The sequence below is a fragment of the Sapajus apella genome, unplaced genomic scaffold, assembly GCF_009761245.1.
Source record: "Sapajus apella isolate SASKATOON/1434 unplaced genomic scaffold, GSC_monkey_1.0 scaffold28, whole genome shotgun sequence".
NCBI lineage: Eukaryota > Metazoa > Chordata > Mammalia > Primates > Cebidae > Sapajus > Sapajus apella.
Window position 1 is genome coordinate 22812191 of NW_022436968.1, and position 19535 is coordinate 22831725.

At 38.9% G+C, this 19535-nt stretch overlaps 1 protein-coding gene across 4 annotated transcripts in view; it reads left to right on the plus strand.

The window, feature by feature from the left end:
• SLC25A12 (solute carrier family 25 member 12) overlaps positions 1-19535 on the plus strand; it is a 237288-nt gene that overhangs the window by 122532 nt on the left and 95221 nt on the right. The gene's annotated exons all lie outside the window — the stretch shown is intronic.

Here is a 19535-nt window from a genome sequence, read left to right on the forward strand (position 1 = left end):
GTTATAAAATGTTACTTCTTAAGATTCTTGCAGTGCTCTACCTTAACTTCTAAGCTTTTAGTATCAGTGACTTGGCTGTAGACTTAAAAAAGAAACGAGAAAAAAAAAAAAAGGTTGGCTTAGTTTATTGTTTTGGTTTCTTTTCCTAAATTTCAAAAGTTTCCTATGCAGGAAGTTGTACTTAAGAAGTAGATAGATGTAAAGGGAGGAAAGCTAAGGTGTTTTACCAAATACTGAGTTTCTCTCTGAACTCTTTTGAGAACTTTCTATTCTGGACCTGGGTTCTTATGAAGACACTTTGACCTTGGGCAGGTCCCTGTTGGGTATTATTTTCCTCTGTGAAATGAGAGGTGATCTCCAAGGTTCCTTCCCATTCCAAAAGTCTATGAGTCTATATTAGGAACAGACTCTAACATATGCTGATGAGCCTGGAATAGATGACATTTTTATGTGAGACATGTGGTTTGCCTAAGCTATTGTTGGGGAAGACACTTCATAGCTGACCATACATATGTGTAGTTTATGAAAAATAGTTTGTGAAAATAGGAATCTTAAAGGTTATAAAATCTGATAAAGGAAGTATTTTTCCAGACCAGAAGTAATTATGATAATGGAAATGCTTCATTTATGACTAGAAACCTTTATTCCATGCAGGCATTCTTGAGAATAGCCAAAAATATGTCAGTATTCACCATACCATGTGATTATACTCAATTGTTTTGTGAAGAGTTCATGGGATATAGTTAAATTTTATGTTCTAAACTAAGTAGACATGGAAGAAATCAGTTGAAATGCTGCATGATGTAGTGAAAAGAGCACTGCCTACGCATCAGGAATACTGAGTTCAATGCCCAGCTCTGCGTTTATCTGGCTGTTGTACCCTTAGGCTAATCATCTAGCCTTCCTGAGTTTCAGCTTCTTGTGTGGGACTCAGTGGGACATAGGGAATGGGAATTGAGGTCTTTCCAGCTTTAAAAATTCTATGAGAAAAAAAACATACTGTGAATCTGTATGGATTTGTTTTTTGTTTTTAAGGGATGGTAGAGGTGGGTTGGAGGTATGAGGAAAGTGGCCAGGACTCTCCCTAGCTCTCTGACAACCTTTAAATCTTAGCTTTTCATTTAATGTTTTGCATATTATCATTATCTTTTTATACATTGTTTTGATGAGGCCTTTATTTTTTTATTTTTTATTATTATTATTTTTCAGACGGATTTTCGCTCTTGTTACCCAGGCTGGAGTGCAATGGCGCGATTTCGGCTCACTGCAACCTCTACCTCCTGGGTTCAAGCAATTCTGCCTCAGCTTCCCGAGTAGCTGGGACTACAGGCCGTGCCACCATGCCCAGCTAATTTTTGTATTTTTAGTAGAGACGGGGTTTCACCATGTTGATCAGGATGGTCTCGATCTCTTGACCTCGTGATCCACCCGCCTTGGCCTCCCAAAGTGCTGGGATTATAGGCATGAGCCACCACGCCCGGTGCCTTTATTTTTATATTGAAAATTTATGGAATTCATAACTGCTTATTTAGCACTAAGTATGAAACACTGACCCAAGCATTATTGATAGATAAGAGAGCGATAGAATGTAAATACTCACCTTCAGAAAGGCCTAACGCAGAAAGATAACAGTATAGGCCGGGTGCAGTGGCTCACACCTGTAATCTCAGCACTTTGGGAGGCCAATGCCAGAGGATCGCTTGAGCCCAAAAGTTCTGGGCAATATAGTGAGACCTCATCTCTGCAAAAAATTTAAAAAATTAGCCAAGCCTGGTGGCATCCACCCATGGTCCCAGCTACTGGGGTGGCTGAGGTAACAGGATTGCTTGATTCTGGGAGGCGGAGGTTGCAGTAAGCCAAGATCATACCACTGCACTCCAGCCTGGACAACAGAGCAAGTGTCTCTCTGTCTGTCTGTCTGTCTGTCTGTCTGTCTGTCTTTCTCTCTCTCTCTCTCTCTCTCTCTCTCTCTCTCTCTCACACACACACACACACACACACACACACGATTCAGCATTGCTAGTTGGATCAATTTGAGGATAGTTTCCAAGTAACATATTAGATTTTTATTTCTGGCTTGAATACTTCAAACTATAGTTACTTGAAGCTTTGCAGTACTGTTTAGAAACAGTTTTATAGATGCGTATAATTGATTAGCTATAATAGAAGACAAAATACATGCTAACCATGTATTTCTTTAGCACTTAACATATTTAGCCAACAAATATTTACAAAGGGTTATTTGCTGGGTATCATGCACTTGTGCTCAATACAATACTGTTCAGTAGCAGGCACCAAGTTGAATATCAAGAGAGAGAATAAAGTCAAGGCTTAAATGCAGATGGACCTGTGATTGGACCATCTGCTCTCTGAGGCCCATTCCATCTCTAACGGTCTGTGGTTGAGGGAATCAAGAATAGTGAAGGCAAATGCATAGCCTGCGGTAGAGCAATCAGATTGGCTTCCTACATCGCAGTGGTCATGTAATAATATTGACAGTGGCTAACATTTATCAATCATTTAGAGTGTGCTTGAGATTGGCCTAGTACTTTAAGGATATTAATGTTAATTTTCATAACAACTTTATGAAGTAGTTTTAATATCCTTGTTATATAGATGAAGTTAAATTATTGTTAATTAGTTCAGACTATGAGGTAGAGCCCAGATTAAAATCAAATTCCAGAGCCCATACCCTTAACCGTTACATTATACATATTACAGGTAGGATATTGAAATGGGGTGACTTCTTTTTTTTGTGACTGAGTTTCGCTCTTGTTGCACAGGCTGGAGTACAGTGGCGTGGATCTCGGCTCACTGCACCCTCCACCTCCCAGGTTTAAGCAGTTCTCCTGCCTCAGCCTCCCAAGTAGCTGGGATTATAGGCGCCTGCCACCATGGCCAGCTAACTTTTTTTTTTTTTTTTTAAGTAGAGATGGGGTTTCACCATGTTGGCCAGGCTGGTCTCAAACTCCTGACCTCAGGTGATCCACCCGCCTCAGCTTCCCAAAGTGCTGGGATTACAGGTGTTAGCCACCGCACACAGCCTAATGGGGTGACTTTTGAAAAACAGAGGTATGTCAGGGGATAATAGCAGTATGTTTTGTTAAGAAGTTAAAAAAAATCTGGTTACTTAGGTGATGAAATTTTAAAAGTTTCTTTATAGGCTGTGTGTGGTGGCTTATGCATGTACTCATAAACTCCTGAGGTCAGGAGTTTGGGAGGCCGAGGCAGATGGATCACCTGAGGTCAGGAGTTTGAGACCAGCCTGTCCAACATGATGAAACCTCATCTTTACTAAAAATACAAAAAGTAGTTGGGCACGGTGGCAGACGCCTATAAATCCCAGCTACTCGGGAGGCCGAGGCAGGAGAATTGCTTGACCCAGAGAGGTGGAGGTTGCAGTGAGTAGAGTTGGAGACATTTTACTCCAGCCTGAGTGGCAGAGCGAGACACTCCGTCTAAAAAAAAAAAGTTTCTTTACATTGTAACTGTCTTAGCCAAGGAATTTGGATTTGAAACAGTAGGGAGCCACTGTGGGTTTCTGAGTAGGCAAATGAAGTGGTGGATTTTGGCAGCTTTTTGTGTATGTTGGTTAAAGTATGAAGGGATTGGAAGTAGGTTAGGTGATCAGCTGAGAGGTTATTGAAATAATCCTTGTGAGAATTAATGACCTAGAGTGGCTGATAGCTGGGGAAATGAAAAGCAAGGATAATACCAGCGACTTTGTAAGGGAAGAATCTATCAAATTTGGTATTAAATATGGAAGTATAAATATGCAGCCCTCCTAGATTAAATTAGGAATAAATAGAAACTCTGAGCAGACAACTAACAAGTGGTGAGATTGAAACAGTAATTAAAAAATTTCCAACAAAATAAAATCTAGGACCAGATGGACTCACAGCTGAATTGCATCAAACGTTCAAACAAGAATTGGTACCAGTCTTACTGAAACTATTTGAAAAGACAGAGAAAGAGGGAATTCTCCCTAAATCATTCTACAAAGCCAGTATCACCCTAATACCAAAACCTGGGAAGGACATACCAAAAAAATAAAACTACAGATCAATATCAGTGATGAACATAGATACAAAATCCTCAACAAAACACTAGCTGATTCTAACAGTATATCAAAAAGATAATGTACCATGATCAATTAGATTTTTATGCCAGGGATGCAGGGATGGTTTAACATGTGCAAGTCAATAAATGTGATATATCACATAAACAGAATTAAAGTCAAAAATCATATGATAACCTCAATAGATAAAAAAAGCATTTGACAAAATCCAGCATCCCTTTATGATCAAAACCCTTAGCAAAATTGTCAAGGAAAGGACATATCTTAAGGTAATAAAAGCCATCTATGACAAACTCACAGTCAGCATTACACTGAACAGGAAAAAGTTGAAAGCATTCTTCCTGAGAACTGGAACAAAACAAGAATGGCCACTTGCACCACTGCTATTTAGCATAGTATTGGAAGTCCTGGCCAGAGCAATCAGACAAGAGAAAAAAATATATAGTATCCAAATCAGTAAAAAGGAAGTCAAACACTTACTGTTTGCCAGTAATATGATCGTATATCTAGAAAACCCTAAAAGACTTACCCAAAAGCTCCTAGATCTGATAAATGAGTTCAGTGAAAGTTTCAGGATACAAAATCAATGTACAAAAAAAAAAAAAAGAAAATACATACAAAATAAAACTTGCCATTTTCATCACTTTCTAAATGCAGAATTTAGTGTCATTAGTTATGCAATGTTGTGGAACTATCTCCGCTGTTTCAAAAAATAATAATAATAAATATGGAAGTAAGAGAAGAAGTAGTGAATCTAGCATTTTTAGGATAGTTGTTAATTGATAAGGCATCTATTTGGAGAATTTTTTGGAGTTGTCGTGTTAGTTTGGTTGCCAAACAAATGTATCTCTCTAAGAGATACATTTGGACAGATATAAATTTGTGCAGGTGGTAGATGAATTCCTTGTAATTAAAGGGATTAAATAAAAATAAGACAGAGGATCAGGGACTGAATTTATAAGTGATATCTCCAATTGAAGTGATATCTCCAAAGGAAGGAGGAGGAGGAGGAGGAGAAATTAGGGAGAATCATCCCATGAAAGTTTAAAGTAAGAGTTTCACAAAGAGGGTACAGTTAAAGGTGAAAATATAGATTATTCTATTAGTATGATTTGATTTGGGTAGGATTTTGGGGTCATTTGAGTTTAGAATTATTTGAGCTAAAGTCTACAAAGAGATTTAAATTTTAGAATACAGTTGAAAACTTTGTAGAATATAGATCTGTGGCATTAACTAAGTTCATAAATAGTCAAGAAAAATTCCTACTTTCTTTTTTTTTTTTTTTTTTTTTTTTTTTTTGAGACGGAGTTTTGCTCTTGTTACCCAGGCTGGAGTGCAATGGCGCGATCTCGGCTCACCGCAACCTCCGTCTCCTGGGTTCAAGCAATTCTTCTGCCTCAGCCTCCCGAGTAGCTGGGACTACAGGAGTGCGCCACCATGCCCAGCTAATTTTTGTATTTTTAGTAGAGACGGGGTTTCACCATGTGACCAGGATGGTCTCGATCTCTTGACCTCGTGATCCACCCGCCTCGGCCTCCCAAAGTGCTGGGATTACAAGCGTGAGCCACCGCGCCCGGCCTCCTACTTTCAAATAAGAATATTTTGTTAAACTTTTGAGCCATGGCTCAAAAGTCATTTGTAAAACAATAAAATGGCTGGGCGTGGTGGCTCATACCTGTATTCCCATCACTTTGGGAGGCCAAGGCAGGTGGATTAGTTGAGGTCAGGAATTTGAGACCAGCCTGGGCAACATGGTAAAACCCTGTCTCTACCAATAATATAAAAAATTAGCCAGGTGTGGTGGCACACACCTGTAATCCCAGCTACTAGGGAGGCTGAGGCAGGAGAATCACTTGAACCCAAGAGGTGGAGGTTGCAGTGAGCCGAGGTTGTGCCACTGCACTCCAGCCTGAGCGACAAGAGCGAGACTTGCTGTCTCAAAAAAAAGCCCTCCAAACCATATATGTGTGTGTATGTTTTTATTTGAAAGTACTGATATATCTGCTGGGTACAGTAGCTTATACCTGTAATTCCAGTGCTTTGGGAGGCTGAGATGGGAGGATCACTTGAGGCCAGGAGTTCAAGACCAGCCTGGGCAATAAAGCATAATTCCATGGCTACAAAAATTATATATTTATCAATTTAGCTGGGTGTGGTGGTGCATGCTTGAAGTCCTAGCTGCTCTGGAAGCTGAGGTGAGAGGATCACGTGAGCCCAGTAGTTTGAGGTTACAATGCAGGACTTTGTCTAGAAGAAAGGAAGGGGGAAAAAAAAGGAAAAAAGGAAGTAACTGGCTTATCTATAAGTAACTGGCAACTGGCTTATCTATATATCTATGTTTATTGAAATTACATGAGAATTGGTATGAGAGGTCATGAGAAGGGCTTTATAAGAGCATTATTATTTTGAATATAGGGAAATAGTTTCATTTTTCCTGTGTTTATTGCTTCTCAAGTTTTGATGAGCTATGTTTCTATTAGTTAAAAAACAACAACCACACGCACTAAGATTCTGCTTTTTTCTGCCCACTTCCACCCTGCCAAGTTCATGAAATTGGAGTACAACAAATGAATTCTTATGTGTTAGGCTGTGCTGTAATTTTACAACCATTTCAAGCTAAGATTTTACCATTACCACCCTTCAGACTGTCATTTCTTGATTTATCCTTTTCTTCTTTTAACCTCTCTCACCCACACACTGTCATTGATCCAATTCAGCTATATCAGCAATATACAGTAGCAAATGGAGACAATAGAAGCAGTGAAGAAGGAGGTGAGGTGGGACAGCAGGAACATCACTGGCTGTTTAAGTCTGACAAAAACGAAGAGTTAATTTTGTCTGTTTCTTATGGCAAAGTAGATTTATCAAAAACATTTAAATGAATTATTTTTTAATCTCTCTCTTTTTAGTTAATAGGCTTCTTTTGTTTGCTGGTGTATTGTATGATAATGGCAATATATGTTAAGACTGCAACTATATATGCCAAATCAAAAATTTACTGAAATGTAGACCTCAAATATTATTTTAAACTTGTTCATTTTTCATTATCACCAGTGTAACAATGAAGATTGTGTCTCATATAAAATTATGAAAATGTGTTTTTTTTTCCTGTCTTATTTTAGGTTAGAGAATAAAGAGAAGATACTGTTAATGTAAAGCAAAGAGTGTTTCCTCCTTAGGGTTTTTACAATAACATTAATTTTTAATGGAACGATGTGTTCTTTTATTCAAATAGTTTATTTTATTTAGTTACTTTTGGCAGTAGGCTGGAGCTGAGAAGGGAATAAAGCAGGGATTTTAGCAGGAGACCCTTACTCTTTGTTGAAATACACATTAGAGCTGTGTTTCCAAAAGTGTGGGATGTGTACCACAGTATTAGAGTAACAATAAGATGATCAAGTATTAAAGGGTGATACATAACTTGTGAAAACAAAGACTCTGGAAAGCAATCTGGCAATAGTTTAAAATAAAAAGAAAATATCATTTGAATAAACAATGGTATTTTCTTTTGGATTATCTATCCCAGAGAAATAAAAATACTTGTAAAAATATAAGAATATACATGTACACGGTTAACTGCAGCACTGAATTTTTCTTCAAAAAAAAAAAAAAAGCCTGGGCAACATGGCAAAACCCCATCTCTCAAAAAAAAATACAAGAACCTTACTGGATGTGGTGGCATGAGCCTATAGTCCCGGTTACTTGGGAGGCTGAGGATCACCTAAGTCTGGGAGTTTGAGGCTGCAGTGAACCGTGATTGCAGCACTGCACTCCAGCCTGGGTGACAGAGTGAGACCCTGTCTCAAAAGAAAAAAAAGCTATTATACTAAAGAGGAGTAATAGAAGACTTATGGAATAACCATACTATGAAAGTTATGCAGATACTAAAAAGAATGAGTTAGGTCTATACCACCAATTTAGAGAAATTTTTCAATGTACTATTAAGTGAGAAAGATGCAAATAAGTGTACATAGCATGATTCTGATTTGTAAAACAAAGTCATTTCATATATGTTGTATGTAATGTTTATATATAAATATGTTGGTATATGATTTAATGAGGATTGAGAAATGAAAGGATAAATATTAGGTTGTTAACTTGGAAGAATAAAGAGGAAAATAAAAATAGTCTCAATGTGTATGTATTAAGCTTTGAGCAAGTGAGTAATTTAAAAAGTAAGAATTTAGCAATTCAGAGCCTGAAGCTAGAAGAGGATTTCTCAACATAATTTGGATTGAATAAACCTATTATGAGACACACAGAAAAGGAGCTATAGTTTTATTAGCCATGCTATTATAATTAAGGGTTTTCACCAGTTCCTCAGAAATATGGAAATTGAAGATGATAACATTTATCTTTACTTTATTGATTGATTGATTGAGACACAGTCTCACTCTGTCATCCAGGCTAGAGTGCAGTGGCGTGATCTTGGCTCACTGCAATCTCTGCCTCCCCAGGTTCATGTAATTCTCTTGCCTCAGCCTCCTCTGGGATTACAGGCGCATGCCAGCATGCAAGCTAATTTTTGTGTTTTTAGCAGAGATGGGATTTCACCATGTTGGTTAGGCTGGTCTTGAACTCCTGACCTCAGATGGTCCACCCACCTCGACCTCCCGAAGTGTTGGGATTACAGGCGTGAGCCACTGTGCCCAGACCTATCTTTACTTTAGAAAGTATTTGCCACAGACTATATAGAGTTCTCATTAAAAAAACAAACAATATTAGCATTAAAGGCAGAGTAACACCATAGTGAGACTTCGTCCTTGACTCAAGCAGAATTGGAAAATAATTGACAAGATAAGAAAATTAGTGTTATTAAATGCCATGTGATGTTCTACCAATCAATACATTTTTAATTGCCTACTATATGCCAGGGTAAGCACAGTACTAGGTTCTACCTTTATAGAGATAAGATAGAGCAGTTTAGTGAGGCTAGGGACAAGACAAAGGAGTTCAGTGAAGGGAGAACCTCACATTTTTTTTTTTTTTTTGAGACAGTTTTGCTCATGTTGCCCAGGCTGGAGTGCAGCAGCCCAATGTTGGCTGACTGCAACCTCGTACACATCCCAGGTTCAAGCGATTCTCCTGCCTCAGCTTCCTGAGTAGCTGGGATTATAGGCATGTGCCCCCATACCCAGCTAATTTTTTTTTTTTTTTTTGTATTTTTAGTAGAGACAGAGTTTCTCCATGTTGGTCAGGCTGGTTTCAAACTCTTTACCTCAGGTGATCCACCTGCCTCGGCCTCTTAAAGTGCTGGGATTACAGATATGAACCACTGCTCCTGGCATAGAACCTCACATTCTAGGGGTGTGACAGACAATAAAAAGGCCCACAGAGCAGATCATGAGGTCAAGAGTTCGAGACCAACATGGCCAACATGGTGAAATCCCACCTCTACTAAAAATACAAAAATTAGTTGGGCGTGTTGGTGGGTGCCTGTAATCCTAGCTACTTGGGAGGCTGAGGCAGGAGAATTGCTTGAACCTGGGAGGCGGAAGTTGCAGTGAGCTAAGATTGCGCCACTGCACTCCAGACTGAGCTACAGAGCAAGACTCCCATCTTTGGGCAAAAAAAAAAAAAAAGAAAAAGCCGACAGATTGGCTGGGCACACTGGTTTATTCCTGTAATCCTACCTCTTTGGGAGGCTGAGGCAGGAGGATCACTTGAGGCCAGTAGTTGGAGACCAGCCTGGCCAACAAAGTGAGATTTTGTCTCTACAAAAAAAAAAGAAAAAGAAAGAAAAAAAGAAAAATTAGCCAGGCATGGTGGCACATGCTCATGGTCCTAGCTAGTAAGGAGGCTGAGGCAGGAATATCACATGAGTCCAGGAGTTTGAGGTTACCCTGAGCTAGGATCATGCTACCACACTCCAGCCTGATACAGTAAGACCCTGTCTGTTTAAAAAAAAAAAAAAAAAAGTTTGCTATGCATTGTGACATGTCCAAGGAAATAAACAGAATGATGAGAAGAGACATCATTTTAAAAATCGTTTTTCAAGAGAGTGGTCAGTGAAGGGCCCTAAGGAGGCAACATTAAGAGCTGAGAACTAAGTGAGTGAGGGTGAGGTGGTGGAGAGAATTCCAGAGGGCTAACATGTACAAAGACTTAGATATAGAAAAGGGTTTTGTGTGTTCAACACACAGAAAGGCCAGTGTGACTGAAGCATTGGTAAGTAAGTATAGGGGTGAATGGACTGTGAGAGTTGAGGTGGAAGGAGCCACATCAAGCAGGTGCTCGTGTAGACCATGAAGAAGAATTTTGATTTTTGTTCTAACACCAGCATGAAAAACCACTGAACGTTGTTCACCTTGGGAGTGGAATGATTAAATTTATAGTTTCAATAGATCATATTGCTATATAAACTGTTTCTTATACATTTCTGTGCTTGCTTATGGATGACTGCTTTGAGTAGACAGTGATTCTTCCACTTTAATATCCTCCTGTCTATTGAGTTCCTAGAACATCTTGAGCTGGATGAAACTCCTTTTCATCCAAGAGGCAGCAGAGTGTACCTGGAGCCTATGTGGGATTTGTAGTCTAACCTGGGTTTGAATCCTCATTTGAAACCTTTTGGCCTCGGGTGTTTACATTACTTTTGGAGCCTGTTTTCTCATTTGTCTGAGAAGGGTTAACTACACCTAGCACATAGGGATGTTCTAAAGATTAAATAAAATAGCATGTAAACTATGCAGAACCAAATAAAACTTAGTTCCTTGTCTCTTTCCTTCTCTTCTAAGTTGAGATGAGGGCGTTTTGTTTATTTCCTGATTAAGATCTGAGTCTCTTGTCTTCTTCAGATGACTGTGCTGGACCTAGTCAAGAGACTATGATGTTAATTTGTATTTATGATTATGTACGTATAATAATTACTTACATTCTTGAGACATGCATCTGAAGTTCTTGACAAATACTTATATTCAGAAATAACAACATAAGAGGTAATTTATCTCAAGTCTGTAAGGTTCCAAGGTGGTGTGTAGCCATAGTCTAAGACTGGGAGACCCAAGAGACCATGGAAGATGTTTACAGAGTTTTCTTCTCAAACTTTATCGCTCAGTTTGGATGTGAAAAAGAATAACAGTCCAACCATAGGCTTTGAAATCCCAAGACAAAAACTTGAAAAAATACATAATTTTTTTTGTGCTTAACTCTCTTTTCTTTTTTAAAGTCACCACCTCCCTGTTCTGTGTAGATTCTCTTACTTAGTACCATGGAAATTTCTGAAAGCGTCTTCCACTGAAACCATTGCAGTGGACAGCATTGGGTTTCTAGAACTGGAAGAAACATACCTTTTGAAAATATGTTAGGACTATTTCAGTCTTCAGTGACAGAAATTTTGGTTAAACTTGCATAGGCCGAGAATGTACTGGCTCTAGCCATGAGTGGATCAGGAGCTTAACTGCTATCACCAGGGATCATGCACTTCACATCTCTTAGTTTTGATTTCTGTTGTGCTAACTTCATTCTCAAACAGGTTTTGCCATGTGGAGCATCCCCAAATTAAAATCCTACCCATTCAGCACTTTCAGCAGAAAGAAGGTGTCTTTTCTCTAATTTCTGAGTTAAGTCCAGGAATTATTGCCCTCTCCAACACCTCCAAAAAATCCATGTACTAGAAAGAGGCAGTTCTCTCATTGGCCAGATCTGGTTCACATGCTCACCTCTGGAACTGTTCAGTTGAGTCATCCCCACTTGAATGACCTGTGTAAGTGAAGAGTGAGGGAGGTGTGTATCTTAAAGAAAAATTAGCATGCAGTTACCAGAAGAAGTGGGGATGGAAAGCTAGGCACATTAAAACAAAGAACTCTTTATGTATAGCATATAAGGGACTGGAAAACCTGGAAGCCTGGGAGTGGCTGAGGGAGGCTAGGGGACAGAGATGGCAAGAGATTCTGTGTCTCCAAGTCAACACTGCTGTATTTGATAGCTTTATAGAACATTCCAGTGCAGCTCTCATACTATCTGCAAAAATACCTTAAGTGAAATGACAATAAATAACCAAAATTAGGACCCCTGAAGAAGAAATGTAGCCTCACCTCATTTTTTCTTCAGATACCTCTCAGTCTTCTTTCTAGTATTTTTTCTCATGGTGGAAATTTCTGAAAGCATCTTCCACTAGAAAAATGTCTTTTCTGTCCTCACCCTATTCCTCCCATCCCATGGCTCATTATTTTGAGCAGCTCTGTTCAACACAGATGGCTATCGATTGTCCTGCAGAGAACCAGGTACTGTGCTAGGTGCTAGAGGTATGAGAATGAATAAGGCATCCCTGTTCTTAAAGGACTCAGCCTAGAGCTACTTAAACTACACATCCTTACATCAATACATTGTTTTTTTTTTTTTTTTTAATTAGAACATTCTGTATAAAGCTGAAGGCTTGAAGTCCTTCCTGAGCTGTACCCCAAATGCCAGTAATTCCTTGCCACCTAAGAGATAACCATTGTTCTTGGTCACGTTTCTTTCTGATCTTTCCCCATACGTTTACATAGAAAATATGGGGTTTTGTGGTTTTAATAAACATAATAGCTAATGCTTACTATGTCACTGTTATGTATCAGGCACTATTTTAAGTGTTTTATATATAAATCATCATATTTAATTCTCAGAACAACTCTATAAGGTAGGTACTATTAGTATTTCCATTTTACAGATGAAGCAACTAAGCCCCAGGAAGGTTAAGTAATTTGTTCAAGGATATAGTGTACAGTGAATGGAAGAGCCTTGCTTTATATATTTTAATGAAATTTGCCTTTTTTGCTTAATATTATTTGGAAATACAGGTATGTTAGTATGTAAAGTATTATTTAATTATTTTTCTGTAGCCTTTTAAAAAACTTGGTCATGAAAAATTTCAAACATTACAAATTTAGCGAAAATAGAATAAGGATAGATACCATGGATGACTACAGGGAGAAAAGAGGGAGGGGAACAGGGTTGGAAAACTGTTATGAACTATGCATACTGTCTGGGTGATGGGATCATTTGTACCCCATACCTCAGCATCACACAGTATTCCCTTGTAACAAACCTGCACATGTACCCTCCGAATCTAAAATATGAATTGAGGCTGGGTGTGGTGGCTCACGCCTGTAATCCTAGTACTTTGGGAGGCCAAGGCAAGTGGCTCACTTGAGGTCAGGAGTTTGAGGCCAGCCTTGCCAACATGGTAAAACCCCATCTCTACTAGAAATACAAAAATTAGCCAGGGGTGGTAGCACACACCTGTAATCCCAGCTACTAAGGAGACTGAGGCAGGAGAACGTAGGAGGCAGAGGGTTGCAGTGAGCCAAGGTCGTGCCACTGCACTCCAGCCTGGGTGACAGAGGGAGGCTCCATCTCAAAAAAATAAAAAGGTTTTAAATTAGCACTAATGAATCATCATATCTCTGTCATTCAGCATCACCAATTATCGTGGTTAATCTTGCTTCATTTGTATTACAGCCACACTGGCTTATTTTGAAGCAGTTCTCAGTCATCATATTGCGGTATCCATAAATAGTTCAGTATGTATATCTAAAAAGACTGAAAAATTAACCAAACCGTAATACCATTATCACACCTAAAGTCTTATCATCAATTTCCTTTGAGTGTTGAAGTTCTCTGATTGTTTCATATATTTTTAAGTAGCTTTGTTAAAAACAGAATTCAAGCCAGGTTCATACATTGCATTTGGTTGATCTGTTTCTTAGATCTTTTAATACTTTCTGCACTCTATTATGGTAAAGGTTGTTTCTCTCTGGTAAAAATCTTGGTATTTAATCAAGGCTTATCAACATTAAGGCATTCCATTCCCCTAGGAGCAGTACCTTGATTGTCAAAGCGACATGATTTGCCCAGGCTTATGCATATATATGCTCTTGTATGTTCCCATGGTTACTTAGACCAAGAGATTGAAGTATTTATTTAAGGAATAATGCAATTAATTATTCAATTTAATTTGCCCTGGGAAGCATTCTAGTTCCAGTTATTAGGTTTTTTGGGTCATTATTTTATTTCCAAGGTTTTTGGTTATTTTGAGGGAAAAAATTGCTTTGGTAGAACTGGTTTATTATCATAGCTTCAGTTGATTTCAGTGATTAATAAGGGTCTTGATCTCCCTGCTGTGTTAGAAATTGCATTGTTCAGTAGCTGACAGTAGCGCTTACTGTAGTGGACCGTGAAAATATGTTAAAAGAACAACAAAAATAAGCACATGGTATTCATGGAAGCAATCTGAGTTAGGAAGGCAGAGCTCTGAAGAATTTTCTTTTGGCAAAATCAATAAAAGGTTTTGTTTCTAGTATATGCAAAAATACACAACTGAAAGTGCTAATTAACATTAGATACAACTGCTTTTCCCTAACGTACATGTAGTGGATTTTAGTAACATCGGAAAAATTTTATGTTGCTAATTAAAATCCCTGTTTTTAAAAATTAATATGGCTTAATAAAGTTGTTAAAAAGTCAAAATGGCCATATGTGTTTAAAATGATTTTTTCTCATAAAATATTATTTATGATAGAATGCTCTTTTATTCTAATTGAGCCAACATAATAAAATAAGGCAAATTACACATTGTACTGTTGTAACAGGGTTTGTGTGTCAGATCTGCTGTGGTCTTTGCTCCTTATGCAGAGTGCTTATGTAGTGAAAGAGCATGCATTCCTGACTAAATTTGGCTTCTGTTAGAAATAAGAGCCGTAATAGTGAAGGACAGCAAGAGAACTAGCTTCATGTGCTCAGTTCTTGCCTTGGTACATATTGTCCTGTTTTATTGTTCAAATAATTCATTTTTCCATGTGAGAAAAATGCTCTGTGAGATATCTATAGTTACTGAACTTCATGACATTGTCATTTGAGTTACTGAAATTGAAAGGACATTAAGATCTGAAAATGTCAGTTCATCTCAGTTGGAACAAAGTCATGGAGGAACAGTTTATTTTGACTCATATTACAGCCACATGTTGGTTAGACACACATAAAGCTGCCCAGACCAGTCAGGACTGATCTCGTGATAAGCCCAGGAATCCTGGAAGCCAACCAGGGAAACTTTGTCTTGGAGAAAGATGAAAGATTAGAACAATAATTTCTTCATGTTTAGGCAAAAGCAGAAAAATTCACTAAGCATGGAGGGAAATTGAGATCTTTTGCTTTTCTGTTTCTAAGCATTTTACAGTAATTTTTTCAATATGCATATATTTTACAATTTCCAAGTACTTTGGTGTTCAAGATGTCACTTCTGCCTAACACTAGGACAGCACTTTTTCTGCAAAACCATGTTAGAGAAGAGGCTCTGAGAATCTGCATGTTTTGCCCAAAAATTCTTGAGTTAATGGCACAGGAATTTAGAACCCAAGTTTTCTGACCCAGTTTTAGTGTCCATGATGCCATCATCTCTGAGCTACTTGACAGCAGGCTCTGTGTCTTGTTGATCTTTGCATTCCCAATACCAGGTACCAGGCATAGTGCCCAGCACACAGTTTCAAAATGAATGCAGAATAACCTGAGAGGTTTGATCTCAGCAGATTTTTGGCTTAAAAACCAGTATTTCTAGATATATTGCCTTAGTTTTTGTGTGCATACTTGAAAAATCCTTTATCTTGATGCACCATATAATTTTTTTTAAAGTAACCAGTTTTGTAGTCACAATACATCAGAATTTTTCTTTATAGTCTCTGGAATATCTTCTAGAGATATAAAACATCAAAGGATCTGTTTACAAACTGAAATTATTTAAACAAGTAATTTTTAATTTTAGAGTATTTGGGCTTTTTACTCATTCAAATAATTGAATTTTAACTTTTTTTTTCTTTCTTTCTTTCTTTTTTTTTTTTTTTTTTGAGACAGAGTCTTTCTCTGTCACCAGGCTGGAGTGCAGTGGCGTGATCTCAGCTCACTGCAACCTCCACCTCCCAGGTTCAAATGATTCACCTGCCTCAGCCTCCCAAGTAGCTGGAACTACAGGTGTGCAGCTACCACACCTGGCTAATTTTTTGTATTTTAGTAAAGCTGAGGTTTCACCATGTTGGCCAGGATGGTCTTGATCTCCTGACCTCCTGATGTACCTACCTCAGCCTCCCAAAGTGCTGGGATTACAGGTGTGAGCCACCGTGCCCAGCCTTAACTTTCTTTTCTTAATGGATATTCAGGGTTGTGTGTCAGTCTTTGTAATGTGTAGTTCACATAATAACATAGGTTGCATATATCCTTTTTTTTTTTTTTGAGATGAAAGTCTTGCTCTTGTTGCCCAGGCTGGAGTGCAATGGTACAGTCTTGGCTCACTGCAACCTCCGTCTCCTGGGTTCAAGCAATTCTCATGCCTCAGCCTCCCAAGTAGCTAGGTTTACAGGTGCCCACCACTGCAACTGGCTAATTTTTGTATTTTTAGTAGAGACGGGGTTTCACCATATTGACCAGGCTGGTCTGGAACTTCGGACCTTGTGATCCACCCACTTCGTCCTCCCAACATGCTGGGATTACAGACGTGAGCCACAGTGCCCAGGTGGTTGCATGCATCCTAAAGGTCACTTAAGGTTAAATTTGGTGAACTGCAAAGGAGTTACTGCTATCCAGTTTATTCCAGTCACTTGAAGCCTTGGTATGTTGATCTGTTGGCTTGGTAGGCAAAACATTTTTAAGTGGCATGATCTTTTCATTTGGAGCTAGAGGTAGTTCAGTGTCATTATGATACACATCTATATATGAAACCCTGCCATCTTTTATAAACAATAATTTTGATTAAATATATGAGTATTCTAATCTCTCATAAGATCTATTTTATTTCTCAAGCTTTAGAATGCCAAGGCTTTCCCAGGCACATGCTAACTATAGTCAATGTAAATTTAAATATTTCTGGAAATGTCAAAGCTATATGATCTTTTAAATTTTAAATACTTGAGTTGGGTTTGGAAAAAGTTTAATCAAGAAAATGGACCAGCTATTTCAGATACATTTCAGATACTGTCAGCTACTTTATGTCAGTGTCTTTCATATGTCCTTGACTTCTTGCTCAAGAGGGATTTACAACTGCTTGAGAGATATCTTTGAAATGGCAAATGATTAACTCTAAAGTTATATGGAGTATAGACGTATTTGGGTAATTTCATCCAAAGTCATTTTAGTTCATCCTTTGAAAAGATGGGAACAAAATGAAAATTATATTATGAAACAATTAAATTGCTTGATAAACTAAGTATGTATGTGTTGGGGGGCAGCATAGTGGGACCCCCATCTTTACAAAAAATAAAAATTAAAAAGCTTAGCTGAGCATGGTGGCACATACCTCTGGACCCAGCTACTCAGGATGCTGAGGTGGGAGGATCACTTGAGTCTGGGAGGTCGAGGCTCCAGTGAGCCGTCATCCTGCCACTCCAGCCTGGGTGACAGAAAGAGACCCTGTTTAAAAAAACAAACAAAACCCTCTGACTTAAATATATCACCAATTTTCGAGGTACCAGCTTTTCTCTATTAGCATAATACCTGAAATATTTTAGCATTTTTGACTGACTGTGGATAGATAGATTCTAGTTTCAGTTCTAAACTCCCTCTTTGGCTCTGCTGTTGAGGCAACAGGCTTACAGACATTGCCAAGTAATTGTCTCTAATTTAATGAGTTAATTAGTTAACTGTCTCCTGTAGAAGTCAAGTACTGACTCCTTACGGATGAGAGAAGCCTAATGTTTTTTCCCTCTGAGCTATACACTCTATCTTTCAGCTAAAATTAAGTTAAAATAGACTAGGAGAGCTGGAGAAAACACTGGCAAAATACTTCAGGGTAAGTGGTTCTCTGGCATCATTTATAACCCCAGATACTGACAAAGCCTGTTTCAGTACATGTCAACTAAAGCATTTGTTTTCCCTGTTAGCTGCTGTGACCTTTGTGGTTTGTGCTAAGGCTGCTCTATTTCCTGATAGTTTTAAAGTCAAGAATGTTGACATTCTTTACATTATTTAAAGTACACTGTATGTATGGAATGTTGGAGATTCCATACGTACAGTTTTAAATTTTACGTACACTTTAAATTTTTTAAAATTTTAGATTCAAGAGGTTCATGTGCACGTTTGTTACAAGGGTATATCGTGTGATGTTGAGGTTTGGGCTTCTGTAGATTCTGTCATCCAGGTAGTGAGCATGGTACCAAACAGGATTTTTTTCACCCCTTGCCCTTTCTCTCTCTCTCTGCTCTAATAGTCCCCAGTGTCTGTTGTACCCGTCTTTATGTCTGTGTGTACCTGTTACTGGTAGAGGGTCTTGACTGCAAGTTGTCCAGGTTCTTGGCATTTTGAACAAAGAATTGAACAAAACGCCCAGCAAAACAAGGAAAGAATGAAGCAATGAAAGAACAAAAAGCAGGGATTTATTGAAAACAAAGTACACTCCACTGTGTGGGAGCTGCCGAGCAGGGGATTAAGGGCCTGGGTACAGAATCTTCTTGGGTCCAAATACCTCCTAGAGGTTTCCCATTGGCCACCTGGTGCTCACCTTATGTAAATGAAGTGCTGGCCCACAATTGGTCTGACGGGTTGCACAAAGCAACCAATCAGGCTGAAGTGAAGTTACAAAGGTCACACTCCTGTGCAAACATCTGATTGGTTGCAAAAAAGCAACCAGTCAGGCAGCTAAGGCAAGGTTACAAAGTTGCACTTCAATGCAAACAAAGACTCTGCCTGCAGTTAGTCTGATTGTTTGCAAACAGCCAACTTCCCATCTGCCTGGTAGAAAAGGTGGGAGTTTGCAAAGGGAGTAGCTTCTGGTGCTTTTGTTACTTAGTTGTGGAAAGTTGGGATTTTCCTTTCAGTTTAGTTCTCGGAGGTCAGTGTGAAACGGCCTTACTTAGGCTCCCTGCCTCCAGAGCCTGTTCTCCTGCCTCATATCCAATATTTAGTTCCCAGTTAAAAATGAGAACATGGGATATTTGGTTTTCTGTTTCTGCATTAATTGTGCTTAGGATAATGGCCTCTAGCTGCATCCATGTTGCTGCAAGGACATTATTTCATTCTTTTTTGAGGCGGAGTTTCCCTCTTGTTGCCCAGGCTGGAATGCAATGGCAAGATCTCGGCTCTCTGGGACCTCCACCTCCTGGGTTCAATCAGTTCTCTTGCTTCAGTCTCCCGAGTAGCTGGGATTACAGGCGGCCCACCACCACACCTGGTTAATTTTTGTATTTTTAGTAGAGACAGGGTTTCACCATGTTGGCCAGGCTGGTCTTGAACTCCTGACTTCACGTGATCCACCTGCCTCAGCCTCCCAAAGTGCTGGGATTGCAGGCGTGGGCTATTGCGCCTGGCCTCACCTGTATCTTTGTAATAGCCACTTCTTAGTCTCCCTGTCCCGAGTTAGTTCCTCTCTCCTCTGCTCAACTTTCATGTTGCCGTCAGGAATTGCACAGATCGGATTATGTTTTTCCTTTCTTCTAAAACTTTTAATAGTGTCCCACGGCTCACAGAATAAAATTCAGACTCTTCTGTTTAGCATTCA